This window comes from Eptatretus burgeri, chromosome 1 (assembly GCF_056783735.1).
Source record: "Eptatretus burgeri isolate ZD-2024b chromosome 1, Ebu_testis_v1, whole genome shotgun sequence".
In the NCBI taxonomy this organism is placed as follows: Eukaryota; Metazoa; Chordata; class Myxini; order Myxiniformes; family Myxinidae; genus Eptatretus; species Eptatretus burgeri.
In genome coordinates, this window is record NC_140961.1 from 91,526,943 (window position 1) to 91,553,770 (window position 26,828).

Sequence of the window (26,828 nt, forward strand, 5' to 3'; positions counted from 1 at the left end):
ATTTGAATTATTTTCTGTCTTTCTTGTGAGACAACTGAGTTTTGCCTTTCTTAATTTATTTTATTGCTTGTAATTGATGAGATTCCTTTTGGCCATCTTTTATCCTCTTTATAGCAACCGCTACATTTCCTACAGCAGAAGCAGTTCAACCATTTACGTCTTTATGTTTAAGAATAGTTGAACCGATACCCATTAGAGTATCTATTATCCCATCTCCTCTAAATTGATGGCCGACACCCCTTTTTCTCTTCGGTTTATAGTATCCTCTACCAAGATACAGTACATACCTTCACCCTTGTTGTATGGGGAAAGGAACATCCCATCCCCTGTAATTATTTTATATTTTCCCAACTCGTGTTTCCTCACAATAACCATCGCATTTATTTATTGGGAAAATTTACGTAGGTCAAAGCTGATGGAAATAATTTCTCCATTAAAAGAAATCATGTGATTATCTTGGTTGGTTATCCTAAAATTTACTCTGTATATGGTTTTGCCTGACACAGAAAGATAAACCAGATTTTTGGGTTCCATATTGAATTTATAACCAATTGGGGTTGAGTATGCGCTGAATGAAAATATTGCATTTGTTCTTATTCCATCATTAGAAGTACCAGTAATCAAATCACAATGAATTAATACGGAATTTATTCCAGAGGATATTTGAATGACATTATCACAGTAAAATGTCCCATTAGTTTCAATGCTTTTTTGAGGAGAGACCCAATAAATCTCTAAATGAATTATATCAATTGTGAAATCAACCTTGTAGTTATTTTTATGTTTAATCGTTGATTTTGAAGTATGTTTTTAAATATCTGTAACAATATTTTTCGTTCATCACCTTGTTCTTTCATAAGACGAACAATTTCGGAAGATATATGAGAAATCTCATATGCTCCGGGTGAAACTGTTATCGTTTTGTATCCACTTCCCGATTATTACAAACTTGTCATTTTTCTCAGTTTTATTATAGAAGGTATTATAACTTTCCATGGACAATAAAGACGCCTTATATTCTTTTATTGTGTCAAGTTGGAGCGGGTATGGGAATGAAGATGTGTGGTCGCTTGTTCTGAAATTAAAACTCAGGATCGTGCTTCTCATCTTATTTAATATGAGATAAAATGTCTTTGTATTGACATTTATTAATTATTTTCATGTTCATCAACTGGTCTAAAATGGCTGATGCTTCATTAAAACAATTGTTATTTCCAGCCTTCTTATGACCTTACAACAATAACAGTCCATTAACTAATTGTGATGGGTCATTTGTAAGAAAACTAACACCTGAACCAAGGATACTTAAAGCCTGAATAATGTGTTTCTCCTTCTCATTCTTCCTACTTTTCCTAGAAAGACTAACCCGAAAATTAAGAAAGTCCAGCAGATCAATATATTCTCCATCATCATTATTTTCCATGTCCAATGGTTGATCAAAATACTTTGATTCATCCCTCACAGTTCAACCTTGTCTTCCATCTTTTGTGAGAAGAAACATTAATCTCGGAGTTAGTTTAAAAGGGGGTTGAGCAGAACTCAAGAACCTTAATTCATCATTAAATATCAATCCCTTTTCTTGAACAAGATGAAATATTGCTGGTTGTTCTGTTGGAATGAGTTCTGATTTCGTTTTTGAATCCGCTGAATATTCATTGTTTTGAAGAGCATTCACGATATAATCAGGGGCTTGATTAATATCTTCCATTTGTTCAAATAATCCTTCATCATCAAAAGCTCCCATATGCCCTAATTCTTCCTCTGTCATTTGACTGATATCTTTCAACATTTGAAGTTTTTTCAGAGTATATTCTATTGTGAGAAAGTGCAAATATCTACAGTTTTTTTCTTGGGAAGTTTTAAGAGTGGTTTTTAAAAAATTCTCATGTTTTCGTTCAAATGCTTCTTCACCCGTTAGTTTCTGTCTGCGTTTCTTCTTTATGTCTTCCTGTTGTTTTACAACTTTTGAAACCAACTCTTGATGTTCCTTAAATCTTCGTGCTCATTCTTTCGCATCCATTTATTTATTGGAAAATATCATTTAATGAATTGTAAAGATCAACAGTGAAATTTTCCTTTTCTTCATCATTAAATTAGATGTATTCAAATAAATCCTTTTCTTTAAATATTCCATCAAATTCTTGATTAACATTAATACGAGTTGTAATTTCTTCTTCATTAATACCTGTATCTCTGCTTTTCATACGTTTGCGTTGAGTTTCTTCATCAACATCAAAACCGAATGTTAAATTCTAACCCCACTAAGATGTTTAATAAGTTGTCTCATTCCTTCTGGATTAGTTGATACAATCTGGATTAGTTGTTGATACAATGCCTATCACGCGGTGTCTTTTAAGCAGATTTAAAATATTCTCATTTGTACTATACAAGAACCTTGATTTATGAAAGTTTTTTTCCAGAAGCAGATTTACCCACAAGATTTATAATAATAGTTCTCATTTATATATGTAATTGTTTATAAAAAAATATATCCCTTAATATCTCATCTTGTTTCACAACAATATATTTAGATTTTTCAGTCGTGTGCTTCATGTAATCCCCAAATTCCTTTTTACTGCAAAATGTAGAACAATTGTCTCTCCAAAAATTGTTTATATCTATTGAATTTAACTTGAATAAAATAAAGGTATTAGCATTGTTTCTTGTGGAACGACGAGAGGACTTGAAAGTATCATTGACGAAGATAAATACAATTACAAGAAGAATCTCTCCCTCTTGTTTAGTCGCTGTCCATTACCGTTTGGTTTCTCTCATTAACACAATCATCAAAGATAACGAGGTTCTTTTTTGATTTATCCAAATCTTGGGGAGAAGGTATATCATCCGTATTATCACTAAGAATACAAGTTATCGGGTTTGATTTCTTTTTATATCTCTGTGTATCACAATATAGTGTATAATATCTTCAATGGTGTAATCATTTAGTTTGTTTTGAAGTTTAAATAAACCGATTATATCTTCTTTTTGAAGACCAGCAATAAAACCTTGTGAGAGTCGTTGATATTCAGGTTGAAAACTCAACTTTGTGAAAAGCATTAAATTATCGTAATCTAAAAAGTTGGGAGTAAGGAGCATCAGAAGGGTGAATATACTGATTCTTGCTCACTTTTCCCCATGTAAGTGAATGGGGGATTTTCAGCGATTCATATTTTTTTCCCTAAAAAATAAACCCCCTTTTATCCCAAGGTATATTTGTTTGTCTCCCCTTTTAACAGAGGGGCACTCTTTTCAAATAACCAATGCAATAAGATAAAGATTTCTTCAAGTAGTAAAGTGATTTGTTAAAGGTGATTCCAAAGAAATATCTGAAACATGTAAGCCGAGGGGCACTCTTTTTCATATAACCGATGCATATTGTTTATCTCACTCATTGAACCTACAAAGATTTGTTCATTCTCAAATTCCTTCAATAGATTAATTTTCTTTGCACAATAATCCCCATCTAAAACATTTAAAAATAAAACATTTGAATCTTTATATTTTTTTAAGATACCACTTTTGTGTTATTATGAAATGATAAACTTCTCTTAATGCTCTTGTTTGACCACCTCCTGAGCCACATATTATTTTGAAATGATAGTAAATTGTTCTTCCATTGTTCAAGTGATAACCATCAAAGTTTTCAGTCCATTGAAGGATATTTATTTTTTTTCTTTACATCCTCTAACTTACTAGTCTTTAAATTGATTCGTTTATTTGTTTTATTTGCCTTTGTTTCAGTTATTTTTTCAGTGTGACTTATTTCATATTTTTCACATTCATTATGTTTTCCATTTATATACCAAGACTGAGATTTTCTCCACTCTTTCATTTGATTAATACTTGGTTTGACCATTTATATATTGTGCAAAAACGTGGCGGTCGCCCTTAAAAAACCCGAACCCATCTTCCCAACGTGAAAGCATGTTGTGTAATATTCTATTATCTAAAATAAATCTCTTATCATCAAAGGCTCCTAATGCCTTTTTATTTACTTCTTCACTTTATATGTTATGTTTATAATTTTGTGTAACCTCTTATTGTATTCATTTTCCTATATTCTTCTTTCTTATTCATCAAACAATTATAATAATTTCTAAAAGTTATTGATTTCTTTATTCCCTTAAACCTCTTATCAATCTGATCACCATACTGAAAAGCATATGCCTTTGCTCTCAATCCAATAAACTCACTCATTAATTTTCCACCCAACTCATCCTTAAACTTACCAATAACCTTTTCATTCTTTTTTGAAAATAACTCATTCTTCTTTCTAAAATTACTTGTATCATATATTCCAATATTTTTCTTCATATCTTTTTAAACATCATCAGTTTTTATATCTAGGATAAAACTATCAGTGTCCATATCCAACAAGGAAACATTTTCACCATACTCTTTCTTTTAGCCATTATACAAATAATCATACATCAATATCTTTGATAAATCACGAACTGCTGTTCCAATATAAATTGATTTATCCATTACAATACTTTCCTTTTCCATATGAATAGCAGAAAAGTTCTCTGAAAAAACCTCTTCTCTCTTAAACTTGGTTTATTTATCAATCTGGAAGCCTCTTTCCAAGATGTTGCAAATCTAATGTTTTGCCTGTTTCTATTATTCTCCATTGTCTTTCCAAAGACAGCATTATTCATCAATTTATAGAATTCCCCTTCAAAATTTACTTTTGTATTTGCTCTCAGATCTGTATTGAATTTAATATACGTTTTCATCAAAGGACTTTGTTTAAATTTTAAAACTCTATGAATTTTAGCTACTCTCACTCCTCGCAAAAACTGTTTCAAGCTTCTCTAATGCAAAACATATCCCTCTTTATCATAAAATGTTGTTAATAACTTTTCTGTTGATTTGCCTTTAATATTAAAACTTTTATGATCATTACTTAACCATTCTTTCTTTGGTGTTTCTTTCTCACATGCAAAAGGAAGGTCTTTATGCATATTATGAAGATCACTCGGGTACCTCAAATCAACTTCAAAATAATAACCTTCTTCTTCCTCATTCAATTCCTCTTGAGAAGAAATAACAATATTCATCAAAGCCTTTTCATAATCCTTTTCTTCCACCCACTCAAATTTACCATAAGGCAGAGATTGAGACATTGCCCATCCATACAAATTATTAGCATCAAAATACATTAAATAATTACTATCTTTTTCATTATCATAATTTGTAAGATATTTATTATTTGCTTTTGCATATCCTTTTGAACATACTTGTGATATTCCACCTCTCTTAGACTTCTCAATCATCAAAAGCATATCTACATCACTGATTAAATCTATATCTTGTTTTGTCATTTTCAACATTGCACTCCAAGCTAAACCAGGAGCTGTGAAATTGTGGGCAGGATCTTATCCTTAACAATTTTTATTATGACAGAGTTATCTCAAAGCTTCAAACACACCAGCGAACAATAAAACATCTGTTTTTAGATACAAATCATGATATTCTCCAAGGTTCTTCATTTTAAATATTTTCCAAATTTCTTGTGCATGTTTATATTCCTTATCACTTATCTCTTCTTCATAAAGGTTATTATAGAAACTTTCTTTTGAAGGAACTTCTGTTTCTTCAAATCTCATAAATGAATTCATACAATCATAAGGATAAATTCCCTTACTTGTAAGAATTTTCTCTTTCCTTTGAATTATATTCCTTGTTTGAATTTCCTCTCTCGTTAGAATTCCCTCATTAATCAGAATTTAATCTTTAATCAGAATTTCCTCTTTCATTGGAATTTCATACATTGTTTGAATTTTCTTTATAATTAGAATTTCATCTTCAGTTAGAATTTCTTCATTAATTTCCTCATTAATTAGAATTTCCTCTTTACTTTGAATTCTCTCTTTATTCTTGATTTCCTCTTTAGTTGGAATTTCCTCTTTTGGAAAGAATGAATTAATATTTGGAAAAGACCCCGTGGAGCTTAGATTTGATGCTCTGTTGGCTGGTGGTGTTCCCATAAACTTGTAAGAATCTAGAAACCTAATACGAGTCAAAGGTTTTGTGAATATCATTTTTGTAAATTAAATATACTTTTGACTTGTGTTTGTTATGGCAGAAATATTCCCTGGTGTTTTTGAAAGTTCATTTATAAATAGGTGCGTATCATAGTTGGCACTCTTATGAAGAAAGACTGGAATAAAAGAAGGAAATTAATAATTAAGATTACAACAAGAATGAGCAGGACCTCTATATTTACCAGTAAGATGACAATGATCCCTAACTTTAGACTCCTCAATTTCCTCCTCACAAATATGACAGAGATTGTTCTTTCTAAATTCTAATTTTTCTTCTTTGGTTAATTTCATCGGTTCATTTGTTTCTTTCATTAATTTCGATAGTCTGACACAATCCTTTTCTAATCGTTTTCCAAACTCTTGTGAAGCTTTTTCCCACGATCATGTTCAAGTTTATTATACTTTTCTCCAACAGATGATTTGATATAATAACAGAAACCACAAGGAATATGTAATTGATATTTATTTGAATATGATTCTTTTGGATTTGGAGAAGCATTATTTATCTTTTTTATGATACATTCAAAATCAGCGTCTATCACAAATGGGTGCATGATAGATTTATTATAATCTTCAAAAGAAATCTTTTCACGAGGTTTCAGCATTGTAATTACAGCTGATTTATGATTGCTGCAATATTTTGAATGTTGTTCTCATCGTTCTTTTGCATGAAATGAATTAAGACATCGCTTACAAGGATATATTTTGTTTGCTGTTCTGAATATCTGAGAAGAGATCAATATTGATAAATTATTGATGTATGTACAATGTGAATTCTTTCCAACACTAAAATATAAAAGATCAATGTGTGTTTCTTCATTTTTATAGTTGTTTGAAATTTTTAATATTTGAACTTTGTTTGTATCTGTTAATCCATATACATTAATAGAAAGATTATCCTTTCTCTCAAATTTAGGAATATCTGTTAGTGGCATTGGGATTAATGTCAGGTCAGATTGGATCTGTGACCTGCTACAGGTACCATGTAAACCTGTACTAACCTGTTTCATGGTCAGGTTGGCGGCGACTAAACCGTCTCCCCCACCAGGTTTTTTGGTGAGGAGGGTGTTTGGATATGGACACCCAGCAGGATTAAAAACAAAACCTGTCAAAGGGCGGAGGAGCTCCTTGTGAGCCAACGGCCATCCATATCTGGTGCCCAACTGTGTCTGCGGACGTCCTCCTGCAGTTGGGTTACTTTTTTATGAGGTTGGTGGCAGGATTTGCACTCTGGCCAGTGTAAAACTCTTCATTCCGCAAAACACAAAAACGCAAAAAAATCTGAAAACCCTCTCCGTGGGAGTACCTCCTGTGCAACTTCCGTTCGCAGGGCAGCTCACCGGATGACGGGATTGGGGCAAAGCCTTCGGGATCCCCAATCTTTGATGATAGGAGGGAAACCACGGGGTAACATCCCTGGGTCAGATTGCGGGAGAGTGTGTCGGAGTGGAGCTGAGGTGTCGTCCACCAGACGGCGGTCTGCTTGGGTTAACCTGAGACGGTCACTTCGGTAGGTACCTGGAATGTCCTATCCCTAAGAGAGGATGATAACCTGTCTCTGTTATCATCTGAGCTCAAGTGTTTGGACATCGGGATTGCAGCTCTCTCTGAGGTTCGGAGACTGGATTGCGGCGAGATAATGGTGGGTGGTTACACCTACTATTGGTCTGGTCACTCTGATGGTTACCACACCTAAGGAGTTGCTGCAGCTGTGTCCAATAAGCTGACCCCAATGATAATTGAGGTAACACTGGTCAACGAGCGTATTATGAGATTAAGGATTCGTCACTCCTTAGGTGTCATTTCCCTGGTCTCTGTTTATGCTCCGAATGAGGCGAGTTACCTCACCGTGAAGGATGCATTCTAAGCCACACTCGAGTCTGTGGTTGATCAGTGCCCCAGACGAGATATATTTCTAGTCTTTGGGGATTTCAGTGCATCGACTGGAACTGATAGGGATGGTTATGAGGTGTGTGTTGGTCCCCATGGGTCAGGAACTATGAACCAGAATAGCACTAAGTTCCTTGACTTTGCAAGAAGTCATGGACTTCGGGTGGCTGGTTCATGGTTTCAGCGCCCACAAGCTCATCACTGGACTTGGTCTTCCAACGCTGGCGGTGTGGCAAAGGAGATTGACCATATCCTCATTGATGGTCGCTGGAGGATGATCCAGAACTGCAGGGCCTACCAGAGTGCTCAGTTCCTCAATACTGACCACAGGCTTGTTGCAGCAACTCTAAAGCTGCACCTTAAATCCTGGAGAATGGTACCATCCCGGCCGAGGCTGGATGTTGGCAAGCTCAAGGATGAGAGAGTAGCTGAGGAGTTTGCGAACAGGCTGAGTGGACACTTGGGGGGTCTGAGTGCTTTGGGGGGTCCTGAAGAGTTGTGGAGTGCCTTCAAGACCACCGTCCTTGATGTTGCCGGTGGATGTCTTGGAACTCACCGGAGGGCAAAGAAGAATTTTGTCTCTCAAGGGACACTGGATACCATTGACCAGAGTCGCAGAGCCAGGCCTCATGGCAGAGCTGAGCTGTTCAGGGAGCTGAGGCGAAAAACTGTACGTGCACTGAGGGTGGACAAGGAGGCCTATGTGCGAGGAATCTGTGAGGGGGTAGAGCATCACCTGTGGACAGGTGATTCTCGTCCCGCTTACAGGGGAATTCATGCATTGCGTTCATCCAAGCCCATCCCTCGGAGCACATCAGTTAGAGCAGAGAGTGGTAGGCTCTTGACAGAGGAGTCTGAAGTGAAGGCCCGCTGGGCCGGTTACTTTGAGCGGTTGTACAAGGCTGATCCCCCAGCTGTCGAGTTGGACGTCAAGGGTGTTACAATCCCTGTTGCTGACCCTCGAATCAACTGTGGTCCACCTTCGCTTGTGGAAACACGGGCTTCGGTGAACCAGTTGAAACGCGGCAAAGCTCCAGGGATCTGTGGCATCCATGCTGAACTTCTCAAGGCTGGTGGAAATGCTGCACTCGTGTCATTGCATGCAGTATTGTGCTCTGCCTGGAACACAAGCATCATCCCAACTGATTGGAAGAGGGGCCTTGTTGTTCCTCTCTGGAAAGGGAAGGGTGATCGCCAAGACTGCAACAACTACCGAGGGGTGATGCTGCTCTCAGTGCCGGGCAAGGTCTTTGCACGGATAATTCTTGATAGGGTTCGCCACCATCTGCTTGAGCACCAGCGTCCAGAGCAGTCAGGCTTTACACCAAAGAGGTCAACGATTGACCGTATCCTTGCCCTTCGTGTCCTCACCGAACGCAGAAAAGAGTTTCGGCAGGGGCTGCTTGCAGCCTATGTTGATCTCTTTAAAGCCTTTGATTCAGTGAATCGGGATGTCCTCTGGAGGGTTCTTGGTCTTCGTGGGGTGCCAGCAAAACTGATCGATCTGATGTCTGAACTCTACTCTGGTACTGAGAGTGTTGTGAAGTGTGGTGGTACCATCTCTGACTTATTTCCAGTTGTTACTGGAGTTCATCAAGTGTGTGTACTGGCCCCCACACTTTTCAGCACTTGTATGGACTGGGTTTTAGGGAGAATTTCGGAGAGATCAAGCTGCGGTGCATCGTTTGGGAATGTCAAGAACTCGGACCTTGATTTTGCAGATGCAGTCATCTTTGCGGTGACTTTAGATATCCTTTTGGGGGCCCTCGAGGTGCTGAATGAGGAGTCGGAGCCACTGGGATTACGGGTTTCTTGGGTCAAAACTAAGATCCAGGCTTTCCGTGACGTCTTGGATGCTGCTGTCCTGTCTGTGTCTGTTTGTGGTGAGGATGTTGCGGTCATGGAGAGATTCACTTACCTTGGCAGTGATATTCATGTCTCTGCTGCATTCGAGTCAGAGGTCAATAGACGTCTGGGTCGGGCCTGGGGAGTCATGGATTCACTGGATCATGGGGTGTGGCGCTGCCGGTACCTGTGCGGGAGTACGAAAGTCCGAGTCTTCAGGACCTTGGTACTTCCAGTCTTGCTCTATGGATGCGAGACTTGGACTCTGACCAAGGAGCTGAGACGGAGACTTAATTCCTTTGGTACCAGGTCTCTTCGTAGAATCCTTGGCTATCGCTGGTCGGATTTTGTGTCCAACGAGCGTTTGCTGAGAGAGACTCGGATGAGATTTGTTACCTGCATAGTCCGTGAGCATCAGTTGCGGCTGTATGGACATGTGGCTCGTTTTCCTGACGCTGATCCTGCTCATCAGATTCTCTCAGCGAGGGAGTCTCATGAGTGGAGGAGGCCAGTGGGCCGACCACGTGCCTCGTGGTTGCAGCAGCTTGACCATCATCTCAAAGAGATGGGGATAGACCTGGCATCTGCCTGGTGGATGGCCAGATGGAGGCCCCTGGAGTACCGGTGGAAAGTGCACGCAGCGACGCGCTGTTCTGGCACATGCTCCCATTCCTGACCTGCATTGGGAATTTAAAATCTTTAATGTCCAAGGTATTTTCGTATTTCATATATTGTTTTACTCTTTCTGAATTACATTTTGGTGGATGTAAGTGAGCAAGAACAGACCAGAGAAAACATTTATTATCATTGTTCTTGATATTAACAACTGCCTTCTTTCATTTTATTTATTTTGGTAATTCAATATCAGAAGAAGCTTTAAGAGGGTTTGATTTTAGAATGTGTATGTCTAAAAAGATGATTTTTTAAATATTAAATCCACTTCTTAGCAATGTATTATCAACATCCTCCTCTTGTCTTGATAGTTCCTCATAAACCCCACTCTTCAAAAAATCTGGAAATGATGTAAAAAAATAAGATCTATTTTCATATATGGAGTTTGTTCTTCATCTTGTCTTTTCATATTAATTTTCACTCCCATATAAAACTTTAAAGTTTGCATTTCTTTTAATGTCTTTTTAATAACTTCTTCAACATCAGGTTTCACTATTTCAATTGATTCAGCTATTGATGATGGACCGGGTTCTCCAAATTGAAAAATCCTCATTTTTTATATGCCCTTTAAATACCCCATCAGTGTTTTCAATATAATAGTCTCCCTTTACTTTAAACTCATTTTTCTTGTGTTTTTGTGATTTTAGATGATTCTTATAACTAATCTTCAAAACATCCTTTGAGCAGATATCACAATGTTTTCTTTCCAACTCAAAGGAGATATTTGATGAAATAGATTAAATGTGTGTTTGTTGGTTCGAAGATGTTTTTTATAATGTTTATATTCGTGATTGCAAACATCGCAGTACATTGTATTCATCATATTTATACAATAAAACTTTGTTTAAACTAAAATTTTCCTGATGAAAATTTCGTTTAATCTATAGGTGAATCTGTGCTTAAAACCATTTTATCCTCCAACTTTTTTCACTTAATAAATACAATGTTTCAAGACACAAAAGACAAGTTTCAATCAATCTTTTCATTTGTTAAATATACTGAAAAATATGTCAAGGATGTAAAATTGAACAAAGATAAATATAACAACTATTGGATAAAAACATTTATGGTGGATAAGATGATTTATTCAATTTCCTTCAGTGGAAGGGCTTTTAGTATACCTGGAAGGACATCAATTAAAGTATCTCCAACAAAAGTTTCTCCTCTCCTTCTGGCAATATATTCAAAACTCGAAAAAGCAATGAAACAAGAAAAAGTATCAAAAAATAAAAACCTTATGGATGAAGCTTTAGAAAGAAAAGAAAAGACCATCTGTCATTTGCAAGGAAAAATTTGTATTTTTTTCAACAACCCGAAAGATGTAAATCCTGATGAAATAAGGATGTTAATATATCAGGTGAAATGACATTTCCTTCAATAGTTGTTAGTTAACGATCATTTTAAAACTACCTTTAATATAAAAAATGTTGTCGTTGAATCTGGTAATGAAAAAAAGTATATCGATATTGATGGTAATATTATTAAATATGAGTCAATATACAACTGAAAGTATAGATGAATTTCACTTTAAGTAAAGTTTTACTTTATAAATATGCTAGACTTTCCTGATTCTCCATATGACAACTTTGAGAATTGTCTTGCGTGTGAAAGACGGGGATTAAACACAGAGTCAAAAGCCTATAAACAATGTATATTCTGTGATTATCTTCTAATTAATGATAATAAAAAAATATAAAAAGGAAAATAATTCTTTTAGATTTACACCAAAAATGAATTACTTTACAAGATTGATTAGAGAAATGAATGTAAAGTATGAGGGTGATAACACACCTTTCCTTACAAGGGAAGAAAATGAACGTATAAGAGAAATGTTCAAAGGATTGTTGTTATATATTATTCATGGATGTAATTTTCAGGGAAATATCAACACAAGATATTGTATAAATAAAATAATGGATTATCTTGAAATTAAACCTGAACTTAGGATAATATATAGAGTTTCTAAAAAAGCCAATAATAAATTAAAAACCTGTTTTCCCAATATATAAATGAATGATTTTTTTACCCATTAGGGAAAATAAGAAAAAATTTAAAACAACCATAAAAATCTCCCAAATTCATTAAGATGTCTCGTCGTTGGTTCAAACGGATGCGGAAAAACCTGCTTACTTTTGAAGATGCTCCTGACTCCCAACTTTTTAGATTATGATAATTTAATAATTTTACCAAAGTCGAGTTTTCAACCAGAGTATCAACTACTCTCACAAGGTTTTAATGCTTTTCTTCAAAACGAAGATATAATTGGTTCATTTAAACTTCAAAAAAACCTTAATGATTATAACATTGAAGATATAATACAACTATTTTGTGATACACAGAGATGTAAAAAGAAATCAAAACCGATAACTTGTATTCTTCGTGATAATACGGATGATTTGTCGTCTCCTCAAGATTTGGATAAATCAAAAAAGAACCTCGTTATCTTTGATGATTGTGTTAATGAGAGAAACCAAATGGTAATGGACAGCTACTACACAAGAGGGAGACATTCTTCTTGTAATTGTATTTATCTTAGTCAATCGTACTTTCAACTTCCTCGTCGTTCCATCAGAAACAATGCTAATACTTTTATTTTATTCAAGTTAAATTCAATAGATATAACCAATTTTTGGAGAGATAATTGTTCTACATTATGTAGTAAAAAGGAATTTGGGGATTACATGAAGCACATAACTGAAAAATGTAAATATATTGTTGTGAAACAAGATCAGATATTAAATGATATTTTCCAATAAATAAATGGATGCGAGAGAAAGAGCAAGAAGATTTAAGGAACATCAAGAGTTGGTTTCAAAAGTCGTAAAACAACAGGAAGACATGAAGAAAAAACGCAGAGAGAAACTAACGGGTGAAGAAGCATTTGAAAGAAAACAAGAGAATTTTTTTTAAACCACTTTTAAAAACTTCAAAAAAAAATTGGAGATGTTTCCACAGTTCCCACAATAGAATGTACTCCAAAAAACTTCAAATGATAAAAGATTTCAGTCAAATGATGGACGAAGAATTAGAGCATATAGGAGAATTAGAATATGATGATGAGTGATCATTTCAACAACTGGAAGAGAAAAATCAACCCCCTGAATATAATGTGAATGCTCTTCAAAACAATGAATATTCAACGGAATCAAAAACCAAAGCAGGACTCATTCCAACAGAACAACCAGCAATATTTCATCTTGTTCAAGAAAAGGTATTGATATTTAATGATGAATTAATTTTCTTGAGTTCTGTGCAACCCCCTGTTGAATTAACCCCCAGATTAATGTTTCTTCTTACAAAAGATAGAAGACAAGGTTCAACTGTGAGGGGTGAATCAAAGTATTTTAATAAACCATTGGATATGAAAAATAATGATTATAGAGTATATATTGATCTGCTGATCTCTGTTAATTATAGGGTTAGTCTTTCTGGTAAACGTAGAAAGAATGAGGAGAAACACATTACTCAGGCTTTAAGTATCCTTGGTTCAGGTGTTAGTTTTCTTCCAAATGACGCATCACAATTAGTTTATAGACTGTTATTGTTGTTTGGTAGTAAGAAGGTGGGAAATAACAATTGTTTTAATGAAGCATCAGCCATTTTAGATCAGTTGATGAACATGAAAATAATTAATGAATATCAATATAAAGACATTTTATCTCATGTGAAATAAGATGAGAAGCACAATCCTGAGTTTTAATTTCACAACAAGTGAACACACATCTTCATTCCCATACCCACTACAACTTGACCCATGAAAATAATATGAGGCATCCCTATTGTCCAGGGAAACTTATAATACCTTATTTAATATAACTGAGAAAAATGACAAGTTTCGTTATAATCCAGGAAGTGGATACAAAACGATAACAGTCTCACCCGGATCATATGAGATTTCTCAAATATCTTCCGAAATTGTTCGTCTTATGAAAGAACAGGGTGATGAAGCAAAAAATATTGTTCTAGATATTCAAAAACATGCTTCAAAATCAACGATTAAACTTAAAAATAACTACAAGGTTAATTTCACAATTGACATTTCATTAGGAGAGTTATTGGAGTTCTTAAAAAGAATTGAAACTAATGGAACGTTTTATAGTGATAATGTCATTCAAATATCCTCAGGAATAAATTCGGTATTAATTCACTGTGGTTTGATTGATGGTATTGCAAATGATGGAATAAAAACAAATACAATATTTTCATTCAGCGCATACTCAACCCCAATTGGTTATAAATTCAATATGGAACCCACAAATTTGGTTTATCGCCCTGTGTCAGGAAAAACCATACACAGAGTAAATTTTACGATAACTGACCAAGTTAATCGTATGATTTCTTTTAATGGAGAGGTTATACCCATCAGAATTCACCTTCGTGAAGTTTTCCAATAAATAAATACGATGGTTATTGTGAGGAAACACGAGTTGAGAAAATATATAATAATTACAGGGGATGGGATGTTCCTTTCTCCATACTACAAGGGTGAAGGTATGTATCTTGGTAGAGGATACTATAAACCGAAGAGAAAAAGGGGTGTCGGCCATCAATTTAGAGGAGATGGGATAATAGATACTCTAATGTGTATCGGTTCAACTATTCTTAAACATAAAGACCATTTGGTTCAACTGCTTCTGCTGTGGGAAATGTAGCAGGTGCTGTAAAGAGCATAAAAGATGCCCGAAAGGAATCTCATATATTACAAGCAATAAAAGAAATTAAGAAAGGCAAAACTCAGTTGTCTCCCCAAGAACGACATCAAATAATTCAAATACTTGGGTCAGGGTTTCCAAAGTTTTAACATCTTTTTTCCTAAATAAATACAAGTAAGGAAGCAATTGATAGTATCTATTATTTGGATGATACTATTCTCATCTCAGACTCCACTAAAAAATATTTCTTCAAGATAAATGCAATCACTGGAAAAAACTGGAATGCAAATGGTACAAAAAGTTTTGAAATAAATAATCAACAAACCTATTTGAATCTATCCGAAAGTTTCTATTTGTGTAAATTCAAATTCACTAAGGCTGGGAATAACACAAACACTACACTCGTAAATGATTTCTTCTGGAAAATGTTTGATAGTGTTCGTTTGTACATTGGAACACAAGAAGTTGAAGTGGTTGATTATGTCTCTGCTGTATCTGAAATGATGAAATTTACACTATATACATTAAGTGATAGAATGGGAAAGAGGGCTGTCGAAGGTTTTATTCCTGATATGTCAACAGGAACGACCACAGACCCTGGATATACTCAAAGGAAAGGAGCGTATAATGATGATACAAAAGCAGTTAATAGTTTTACTGTGGCAGTTACTCTTAAAGGTATATTTGGATTTTGTGATCATGATAATGTTCTGTATTGTCGTAAAATTAGATTTCAACTACAAAGGAATGATAATGAAAATAGATTACTTTTTGGAGTTGGTAGTGCTTTTGTTGATCAGAATAAATTTGTAGTTGATGAAATGAGTTGGTTTATTAGTGAATTTACTCCTAATCTTAAAATAGAAGAGATGTTGAATAAAAGACTTAACTCAAAGAAACCACTCAGTGTATCACACCTCAAAAGAAGATGTCAACACGGTAAACTAAACCAAACCACTTCCACGTGGAATTTGGATGTACTGGAAGGAAAGCCGCGATATCTGTGGATCATTTTTTAAAAACCAGATGGCGATACTGCTACTGATAAGAATAATGCATTGAGTGATAATGCTAAGGTGAAACAACTTCGTGTTTCTCTGGATGGAACATTTTACCCACGAGATAGATTGGAAATTAATTGGGGAAAAAATGATTATGCTGAAGCATACAAGTCTTACCAATAGGTGTGTGAAAGTAATGGAAATAAAGAACCTACTTTGGATATGACAGCATTTAAAAGTTTGTATACAATCTATGCGTTTGACCTGAGTGCTCAAAAGGAAACTAATAAAGTCTAATCGAGTGGATACTTCCCTATACCTTGAAAGAGGAGAGAGTGAAGAAGTTGATGCATATTGTTTGCTTTTGGAAGAAACAGAATTGCAGATTAATACAGATAATGGTGTTATGATTTGTCTCACAGAATTTTTTGTAAAATAAATGAGTGGCAAAGTTCCAACTGGGGTCTATGTTAATCAAATCAATCTTCATAAACTATCATCTTGTGTTCAAAATCAAAAGCCTTGTTTGATTATCCTTAATACAATTCAGAGAAAAGGAGCATTAAGAATTGATGTTTTGCTCACAAGAGAACAGGTTAAAATCTTGAACGATACTGGCTCACTTAAAATTAAAATGACAAAACCAATGTTAAAAAAAATATTCAAGAAGAGAGACGAGTGGAGGATTTCTCCCATTTCTAATTCCTTTATTTGCTGGTTTAAGTGCGGTTGGAGCATTGACGGGTGGTATTTCAACAGCAGTAAAAACTGTCAACAAAAGGAAGGCTCAACTCCGGGCTCAAAAATAATTGCAAAGACATAACAAAGAGTTGGAGAAACAAATTAGTGGAAGTGGTGTAATTGTAGATTTTGCTGAAAAACTTGAAGGTCTGCCTGATAAAGCGGGATTGTAATTTGGAGATATGCTTTCTTCTATCGCACAGATAGGTGTAAAATTAACTCAAAGGGGTAATGGATAATATGTTTCTCATAAATAAATGAGCATTGATGAGTGGTTTAAAGAATTTGTAAAGAATACAACATCAAATTTACAACTTGTCAAATATTGTAAAAAATTAAAAACTTCATAATGTGGTTATTTGTATGAGAGATGAAAATGTGCCTAAACGTACAAAGAATATTATTATGAACTTCGAAGATAATAAAGGGAAAGGTTCTCTTTGGGTTTACATTTTTAATAGTCAAGACAAATATTATTTTGATAGTTTTGGTCTTCCACCACATGTTGAAGTCATAAAATGCTTGCAGAATGGTGTTTATCAAACATTTCATGTCCAAGAATTAAATTCCAAGTGTTGTGGTCAATTATGTCTATAGGTGTTATTTCAACTCAACAAAAAAAAAGTTTTATGACATTATTTTTAATCTAATATATATGACTTATGTTCGTAAAGATAGGTTCTATCTTTGGTGTATCCCAAGAACTGGATATTGCTTTATCAAATTATTACACAAATGCACAGGCTGAACGACACACACACACATATATATATATATATATATATATATATATATATATATATATATATATATATATATATATATATATATATATATATATATATATATATATATATATATATAGTATAACCAAAAATATTACTATGAAAAATGCTTATAAATTAAAAAAATTAACCAAGCCCAACTGATGCGAATGACTTGGTGAGATTAAGCAATTTATCACAATATATATCCTTAAATAAAACGGCCGTGTATTCCAAAGATACAGAAGTGTTGATTTTATCTCCAGGTCATACAGAATTCACAGTTCGAATTAAAATAAATTTTTATAAAGAAGAGCGTATCGTTTGTATGAGAATAGAACAATGGGGGTATGATATGAATGATTTAGGGTATAATTGGTCATTTAAAATTGACCGAGAAGACCTGGAACTATTAAATCAGTCTCGTAAGGAAGAATATCATACACTTGGTATCGAGAATGAGTTTTGTGGAAGCACGATTCGTAAACAACAAATAAAAGAATTTAATAAGGGTAAATATAATAATGGTTTTGCCCCAGTTTATATCATGAAAACAGAAAAAACGGGATTATATATATATATATATATATATATATATATATATATATATATATATATATATATATATATATATATATATATATATATATATATATATAATAAGTAAGGAAATACAAAATGATTTTCACTATGGGAAGTTGCGGAGGTGTTTCGTGTCATAATATTATTCTGTCATATATTTCTAATACATAAATGACAGCAAGAAGGCTTCAAGAAAATTATCATTTCTGTGTCCAAGCATTCCTTCAAGAAAAGGGTATTCAGTATTTTAATAAATATGTTCTACAACATAAGAATGAGGTATTTTCAATAAAAGATTGGCATTATGCTGATGTTGATAAACTGCCAACTTGAGATTTAATTAGAATGTTAAATAATGAAAAAATTATAAAGTTAAGAAAACATAAGGCTCTTTTAGCAATTCAAACGAAATTTAATTGGTTTCCCGTTGTAAAAAAAAATTTTGTATACAGGAATAACAAGAAATCCCGATGAATGTATGTATAATATTCTATGGGGTGTAAGTGATTCAAGGGTAGTAAGGGACGAGGAAGGAGTTGAAGAAGAGAGGGAAGAGGAGGAAAAGGAAAAGAGAGAGAAGGAGGAGAGGGGGAAGAGAGAGAAGGAGGAGAGGGAGAAGAGAGAGAGTTAGGAAAGGGAAAAGAAAGAGAAGGAGGAGAGGGAGAAGAGAGAGAGAAGGAGGAGAGGGAGAGAGGGAGGAAAGAGCGAGAATGAATAAATATGAAAATATGGAAACCAGTGAGATTAAAATAAGTTTGGGGGTATTACAGAAAATAAATGAATCTCAACATACCGAGGAGGAAAACAAAGAATTGACAAGTCTATTTGCAAAATTTTCGACAAGACTATTGACATCGTTTTCAAGGACAAGATATTGACTTTGATTAAATTTTTTCATTTTTTTCTTAAATAAATGGAGGAGAGAGTAAAGACATTTCTAAGGATTCTTTATATTTTAAAAATTAAGACTCAAATGTGCATCTTGGAAACTAAAAAGATTTTTGCACTCTGTTGGAATTTTTCTCATAAATAAATGAGATATTGTCTCAAATGTAAAAAAGGAAACTAACACTAAAAATACTTCATATTTTAAAAGTAAAAATAACCAGGTTATACAAAAAGGTACATGTGCGGTGTGCGATTCAAAAATGTGTCAATTTATCTTCAAACACAAACTCGGAGGAGATATACAAAAGTTTTTATCAGGAAGTAAATTTACAACTACTGGAATACCAGGGGAATTACATCTACCAGGATATTCTTTCTGTGGTCCAGGCACAAACTTGGATAAAAGATTAGATGAGGCAGACAATCCTAAATCATGGAGTGAGCCCATCAATAGCGTTGATGAAGTGTGCATGAGAAACGATATTGATTATGGGAATACCACAACTTTGGAAGAAAAGCATGAAGCTGACAGAGAAATGTTGTATAATTTGTCTCTGATACAAAATCCAACCTTGAGTGAAAAAGTTGATATGTTCATCCTGAAGAAGATGATCAGTGCTAAATTGAAACTTCGACTTGGAAATTCAAAAAACTTATAGGCTCTAATGATGTCATTAAGATTGAAGAGCAATTAGCTGATGAATTACATAAACCAATATTCACAAAGTTTCAAAGAAGGAAGGTTTATTCCAAGGAAGTTGATTATATCTGGTCCGTTGATTTCATTGAACTCAATAATGATAAGGGGTACAAGTATGCTTTTTAACCGTTATCGATTTGAGGAGTAGATATCCGTGGGTTGTCCCTTTGAGAAACAAAACAGGTAATACCAGATGGCGAAACATTATAAGCAGTCGCAGCCTCCGCATTCTTGCCCTGGACGAGGAAACTGACTCTGAAGACTCTGAAGTTTCTGAAGGTGAATTTCTGAAGCACGGGCCCTTACGTGAGAGAAGTTTCATATTTGTGGCCGGGATGACCACCTTTAAGCGATCTCAACCTGCTATGGATAACTCTCCTCTGGCTCCCTGCATGGAATGCAAGACTTCTTTGGGGAATCGCGACGATTGTGTCCAATGCTCGACGTGCGGATCGTGGACGTGGATCGCGTGCTTGATGGGTTGCACCGAGGCTGTTACCAAAACTAAGAAGAAAGACACATCTCGAGTGCTCGCTTGCGCGGGCGTGGTCTACACGAGCAAGAAGTGCCAGGAAAGCTCCGATCCTGTCACTGCCGACTCTACACGGCTCTGCTCAAGATCGTCATGGCCAACTCGCAGCAGATCGCCTCGTCGTCGGAAATGATCGCAAATCTGACGACTCAGGTCGTGGCTCAGAAAGTTGTTGGGAATCAACGACAGCTACAACAACAACAACCGTTCGACCTGGCCAAAGTCATGTTGGCCGCATCCTAGGCGGCCTCTGAGACCATCATGGAGCAGATGGAGTTGAAGGAGAAAAAGCCCAACCTGGTCTGTGTCGGCTGGGAGGAGGACACCACCTTGGCGTGGGACAACGAGCAGAACGAATGTGACCGGGTGATCATCGACCGCCTGTGTGACCAGCTGCGCATCAAGAAGGAGCTGGTGGTCAAGAACTTCCACGATGGGCCGAAGCACTACCACGGATCGCACGACCGCAAGGATTGGATCATGAAGGTGGTGTTTAGTGACTCCACAGCGCGCCAGATGTTTCTGTCGGGGGTGAGCTCACTCATGGCCGGGAATGCGGAGGTCAAAAACAGCAAGTTCAGCGCGTTCGTCCGACCCGACCAGACAGCAAAGCAGAGGAAGGTCGACCGCGATCTGCGCACCGAGTTGAAGGCCAGGAAAGATGCCGGAGAGCTCGACATCGACATTCGTCGCGGTGAAATTATGTCCTGACGTGGGGGTGGCTCGGGAAACTAGGCGGTCCTGAGCATGTTATTCCGTTTTACCTTACTAACTTTCGTAGTGTTTTGCAAAAAGAGCACGATTTGCTGTTTCTGACTACAACAAAATCCTGAAAATGTTTTTTTAATCACTGAATCATGGTTAAATGAGACGATCCCGAGCGGCTTTTTCAGTCGGTTTTTGAATGACTTTGTTGTGTATTGTTGTGACAGGAGTCAGGAGGAGGGCAGGGAACGACATGGTGGGGGTGTTATAGTTTTAATTCCAAAGAAGTATACAAATTTTGAGGTAAAAGTTGAAAATCCAAATTTTTTGAGTCCCTTTGGTGTACAATTTCTCGAGATCATACGGCGACAAAAAAGTTAATTTTTAGTGTTTACTATAGATCTCCTGGTTTTTCAACAGAACGATTCGATTAATGCCGTGATCAATCATATCCGCACTAATTATGATCCTTTTTCCTCGTTTTTGCTTTGTGGTGACTTTAATTTACCAGGTTTAAAGTGGGACGATATCTCAGTAGGAAACAAAAATGAGGAAATGTTTAGTGAGGCGATGTTTGAGATAGGCTTGACTCAGCATGTTCATGTTCCGACGCATGTAGGTTGAAATATTGTGGATCTAGTTTTTGTGAACAACTTATTTCTTATGCAGCAGTGTGAGGTAGAACAGTTTCATGATATCTCTGATCATTTTGCAATTTTTTTTTAAATTGCGTTTCAAAGTTATAAACGATCTGTTAGTCGGAATGACATAACTGACTTTAAAAATGCTAATTATGCAGAAATTTCTTGTGAATTATGCCTTTTTGACTGGACAGCAGCCTTTTCTTTCTGTGTGAATGTAGAGCAAATGTAGGAAATTCTGCACAATTATTTAATTTTCCTCGTCCTAAAATGGGTCCCGTTCTGTCCCGTTTGTCCAAAAAATTGTAATTGGTCCTCTGAAACCTCCAGTGCTTACAAGAGACAACGGAGCACTCATCTTAGGTATAAAAAATCGGGAAAAGATAAGCACAAACTGGAATGGAAGGCAGCATTTAGGCATGCGAGATTTTTGAAATGAAAAGATATTTTTATGCATGAAAATGGAGTTCTTAAATCGGAACAAATTAACAAATTCTGGAGTTATATAAAGTCAAGGTTAAGTAACAGATCGGTTATTCCGCCTATGGTCGGTGTGGATGGAAATATAGTGGTAGATTATGGTGAAAAAGCGAAAATATTTAACAATTTTTTGTTTCGGTTTTCACTGAAGATGATGGTAAACTGGTAAATATGATCAACCCTGATCATATTAGGTCTCCTCTTTGCCTGTGTGTGATAGGCTGAATGTTTTTGAACATATTAAAGCTCTTTCAGCTAAATTTTCATCTGGCCCAGATTCTATTCCTCAGAATTTCTTGGTTAAATTAGCACTTGAGTTGTCGGAGCCTTTGTCTAGAATTTACTCGTTGTCTATTCACTCTGGCATTTTCCCTTCTAATTGGAAAATAGCGAAAGTGGTTCCTTGGCATAAGAAAGGCATTATTTCAGTAGTGGAAAACTATTGTCCTTTCAGTTTATTGAATGTTGCTAGTAAGCCTTTAGAATCGATTATTCGTCAGTATATTTTAACACATTTGAAACAGAATAGTATCATTGGGGAGTGCCAACACGGTTTCTTACCTAAGCATTCTGCAATAACGCAGCTCATCTCCTGTTTGGATGACTGGACGAAGATGGTCAATCAAAACAATACTGTGGATGTTATTTATTTGGACATAGCAAAAGCTTTTGATTCAGTTAGTCATACAAAACTCATTCAAAAAATGACTGCCTATGGTTTTAATGTGAAAATTATCAGTTGGGTTGGAAATTATTTGCTTAACAGATTTCAATTTGTACAAGTTGAAGATGTTGTTTCTGAGAATCGTCCAGTTAGCTCTGGGGTTGTGCAAGGCTCTTTAATTGGCCCAGTCCAATTTTTAATCTATATCAATGACATTGTGAACTATGTGAAAACAGCCTCTTTAAAGTTGTATGCAGACGACGTAAAAATATATATTTCATGTCCAAGAAACGAGCAAAATGTTAAACTTAAAGAAGATTTGAAACAAATAATGAGTTGGGCAGACAATGTGCAATTGAGAATCGCAGTAAATAAGTGCTTCGTTCTTCAAATCGGTCATGGAAATGCAAAGACGCAGTATGAAGTCCAAGATTTTCCAGTTCCCTCGGTTAAATGTATGCGTGATTTGGACGTAATTGTTTCGGACGATCTTAAAATCTAGTGCACACTGCAAAATGATAGCACAAAAGGCATTCATCATGGCTGCTTTAATTTTTAAAGTGTTCCATTGTAGAGATAGAAACTTTCTGGTGAAAATGTTCATCACCTTCGTTCGATCACTTTTGGAGTATGCTACAGAAGTTTGGAATCCGTGCTTAATTAAAGATATTGATTTAATTGAGTGTGTTCAGCGATCCTTCACGCGTATAATTCCAGGAATGGCTGGATTATCTTATCCAGATCGTTTGAAAGTACTGAAATTGGAATCCTTGGAACATAGAAGAGTAGTAAGGGACCTCGTTTTTGTGTATAAAATCCTGTTTGGTTTAGTTTCTTTATCATTTTCAGATTATTTTGAAATGGCTTCGAGGTCAGGTCAATGGAAAAAATCATGAATATTGCTTGAAATGGATTAGAGTGAATAAAGAAATTCGAATTTTTTTTTTTGCAATTAGAACCATTCCAATTTGGAATGCTTTACCCTCACAAGTTTTTGAAGTCCGTTCAGTGTCAACTTTTCGGCAGTGAATATCAGTTCTAGACTTCTCACAATTTTTTCGGGGCACAGCCACGGCCGGAAATCGGCCTTGTCGTTCCCTGGCCTTGATACCCTAAATTACAGTAAATGATTTTTTTTAATTACATATATACCTCGCATAAGAAATGTTTGTGCGATGTCGTTTTTTTTGTAATTCGAAGCTTTCATTGTTCGTTGTTTTTTTTTTTTTTTTTACTAACATTTTGTATCAGGCCAAAGAATAAAGCATTCTTCTTCTTCATACTCTTATGTTAGCCTTTCAACAGATATTTAATAAAAGAAAGAGAAAACCTAAAAAATTGTGGACTGATGAGGGTAGAGAGTTTTATAACAAGACATTTATGAATTTTCTAAAAAATAACTATTACATTATACAGTGCCTTTAATGAAGGGAAGGCCGTTGTTGTTGAACGTTTTAATCGCACCTTAAAAGAGAGACTATATAAAAAATTCACACAACTCGGTTCACAACAATGGTCATCTTTTATTCAGGAGATTGTGGATAAGTAGAATGACACGATTCACACGTCAACAAATATGAAACCATCAGAAACATTTACAAAAGTAAAATATGAAAAAGTAATTAGTGACAGAAAACCTAAGTTCAAAGTTGGTGATATCTCATTTTAAAAAAGGTTATACAAATCGATGGACGAACAAACTTTTTAAAATTGTTGATGTAAGAGATATGGTTCCTTGGACTTATAAGATATATGATTTCGAAGGGGAAGAGATTTTAGTTTCATTTTATTCACAAGAATTACAAAAGACAAAACTAAGCAGATAATACCCATGGGAGCAATGGGTTGGCGCTTCACTCCCTCCTACTATACACCGTTGTGGACACTCGAGGGCTAAGTCCATGGTGTATAACAGGCGGCATCTGCCATATATAATGTGAGTCAAGGGGGGACGTTCTTCGATCTGTGAACCCAAAACACAGAATCCTCAACTGAATAGTCAAGGCTTAACTTTTGTTTGTTGACGTGTGTGTGTGTGTGTGTGTGTGTGTGTGTGTGTGTGTGTGTGTGTGTGTGTGTGTGTGTGTCCCCTCCCCCCCAACCCTCACATTCAAAATCTCAACCCCAACCCTCACATTCAAAATATCTACCCCAACCTTCACATTCAAAATAACAACCCTTACCCCAACCCTCACAGTCAAAATCTCAACCCCAACCCTCGCCCAACACAATGTCTTTTTTTCAATACGTATTTCAACAATATATATTTTTTAGGTTTTTTTTTTTCTTCTTCCAATTCTGTCTTTTAAGGCTTTCAGGTTTGATGACGTAGAAAGGTAGAGTAAGAACCTTCCTACACTTTCTTCCCAGAACTAACAATATATATTTTTTGTTCTTTTTCTTTTCTTCCAATTCTGTATTTTAAGGCTTTCAGGTTTGATGAAGTAGAAATGGGGAGTAAGAACCTTCCGGTATCTTCTTCCCAGAACTTTCTTGATATTGCTCTCTAAAAGCACCATCCAACAAAGAACTACATGGATAGGTTTAAATCCCCAAGAGTGATAGAAACCACATTTCAAGTCTCCACAATAAACCCAACTTTCCAAGTCTTGAAGGTATAACCACATTCCTGTTGAGTTTCCAAGATATGTATCACATTGTGAGTTATCAAGCCAGAACCCACATTTCAAGTCTCTAAAAATATAACCATCTATCCAATACTCAAAGGTAGAATCACAATTTCCAGAAATATTGTGGTTTCAGTGATTGATCTCACATAGTATAACTGTGGATCATCAAGGAAATCTCCATTTTTTTTAATTTTTATGGATTTCGTTGATCAATCTCACATAGTATAACTGTGGATCATCAAGGAAAACTCCATTTTTCCATTTCTTATGGGTTTCGGTGATTGATCTCACATAGTATAACTGTGGATCATCAAGGAAAACTCCATTTTTCCAATTTTATGGGATTTGCTGATTGATCTCACATAGTATAACTGTGGATCATCAAGGAAATCTCCTTTTTCAAAATGTCTGAAATTTGTGAGTCTCCAAGGTAAAACTTGTATTCTGGCTCATCAAGGTATAACTTGTTCAGTGGGTATTGTCTTGATAACTCGCAATGAGTACTATTGCCGTAAAACTCTTTTTTCAGGATTTTGCTGGTCTCCAAGGTATACTTTTTGGTCGGGCCATCAAGGACGAGCTCGTTCTGTGGCTCTTGGTCGCTCACAAGGTCTTCAACCAAACCGAAAATTTCGTCCCAAGTTGTGGCAAAAGTGGTATTTTCATTTCGTATTTCAGATACAATTTCCTGTGAGAGAAAATAATAATGTATTAATTAAGTGATTTAATTCTTAAATGAGTCTATGTTTAAATCAAACTCTGTAAATAGGAAAATAAAATCTTACCTCAACAGATAAGAGGTTTGAATCCAGTTCATCAACTTGAAGGTTTAGTTCCATACAAGTAGTAGAACTCCAAGGAACCCCAAAGTCATCCCACTCAAGCTCATTCTGTGGGTCTTGGTCGCTCACAAGGTCTTCAACCAAACCGACAATTTCGTCCCAAGTAGTGGCAAAAGTGGTATTTTCATTTCGGATTTCAGATACAATTTCCTGTGAGAGAAAATAATAATGTATTAATTAAGTTATTTAATTATTAAATGAGTGTATGTTTAAATCAAACTCTGTAAATAGGAAAATAAAATCTTACCTCAATAGATAAGAGGTTTGAATCCAGTTCATCAACTTGAAGGTTTAGTTCCATACAAGTAGTAGAACTCCAAGGAACCCCAAAGTCAGCACAGCACTCCATTCTCAGTGAAAGTAAAAAAATATGTTTAAAATGGAGTCTGGGCTTGAAGCTTTTATACAGAAAGACTGGTTTCCGTGGGCAACCCCAGGCAAGCCCAGGCAAGCCTGTGAGTCAGATGTAATGTTTTGTACAGTCAGATCTTGTAATGTGTTAGAATGGAGAATTTTATATTTAAATGGAGGATTCTTTGAAAATTCCTTGGG

The 26,828-nt window shown here is 35.6% G+C and overlaps 1 protein-coding gene and 1 pseudogene across 1 annotated transcript in view; both read right to left on the minus strand.

The window, feature by feature from the left end:
- The window catches only part of LOC147034943 (extracellular calcium-sensing receptor-like), a gene marked incomplete at its 5' end in the record, with an annotated part of 379,428 nt that overhangs the window by 205,002 nt on the left and 147,598 nt on the right, over positions 1-26,828 (minus strand). The gene's annotated exons all lie outside the window — the stretch shown is intronic.
- On the minus strand, positions 1,109-2,020 carry LOC147034944 (uncharacterized; annotated as a pseudogene).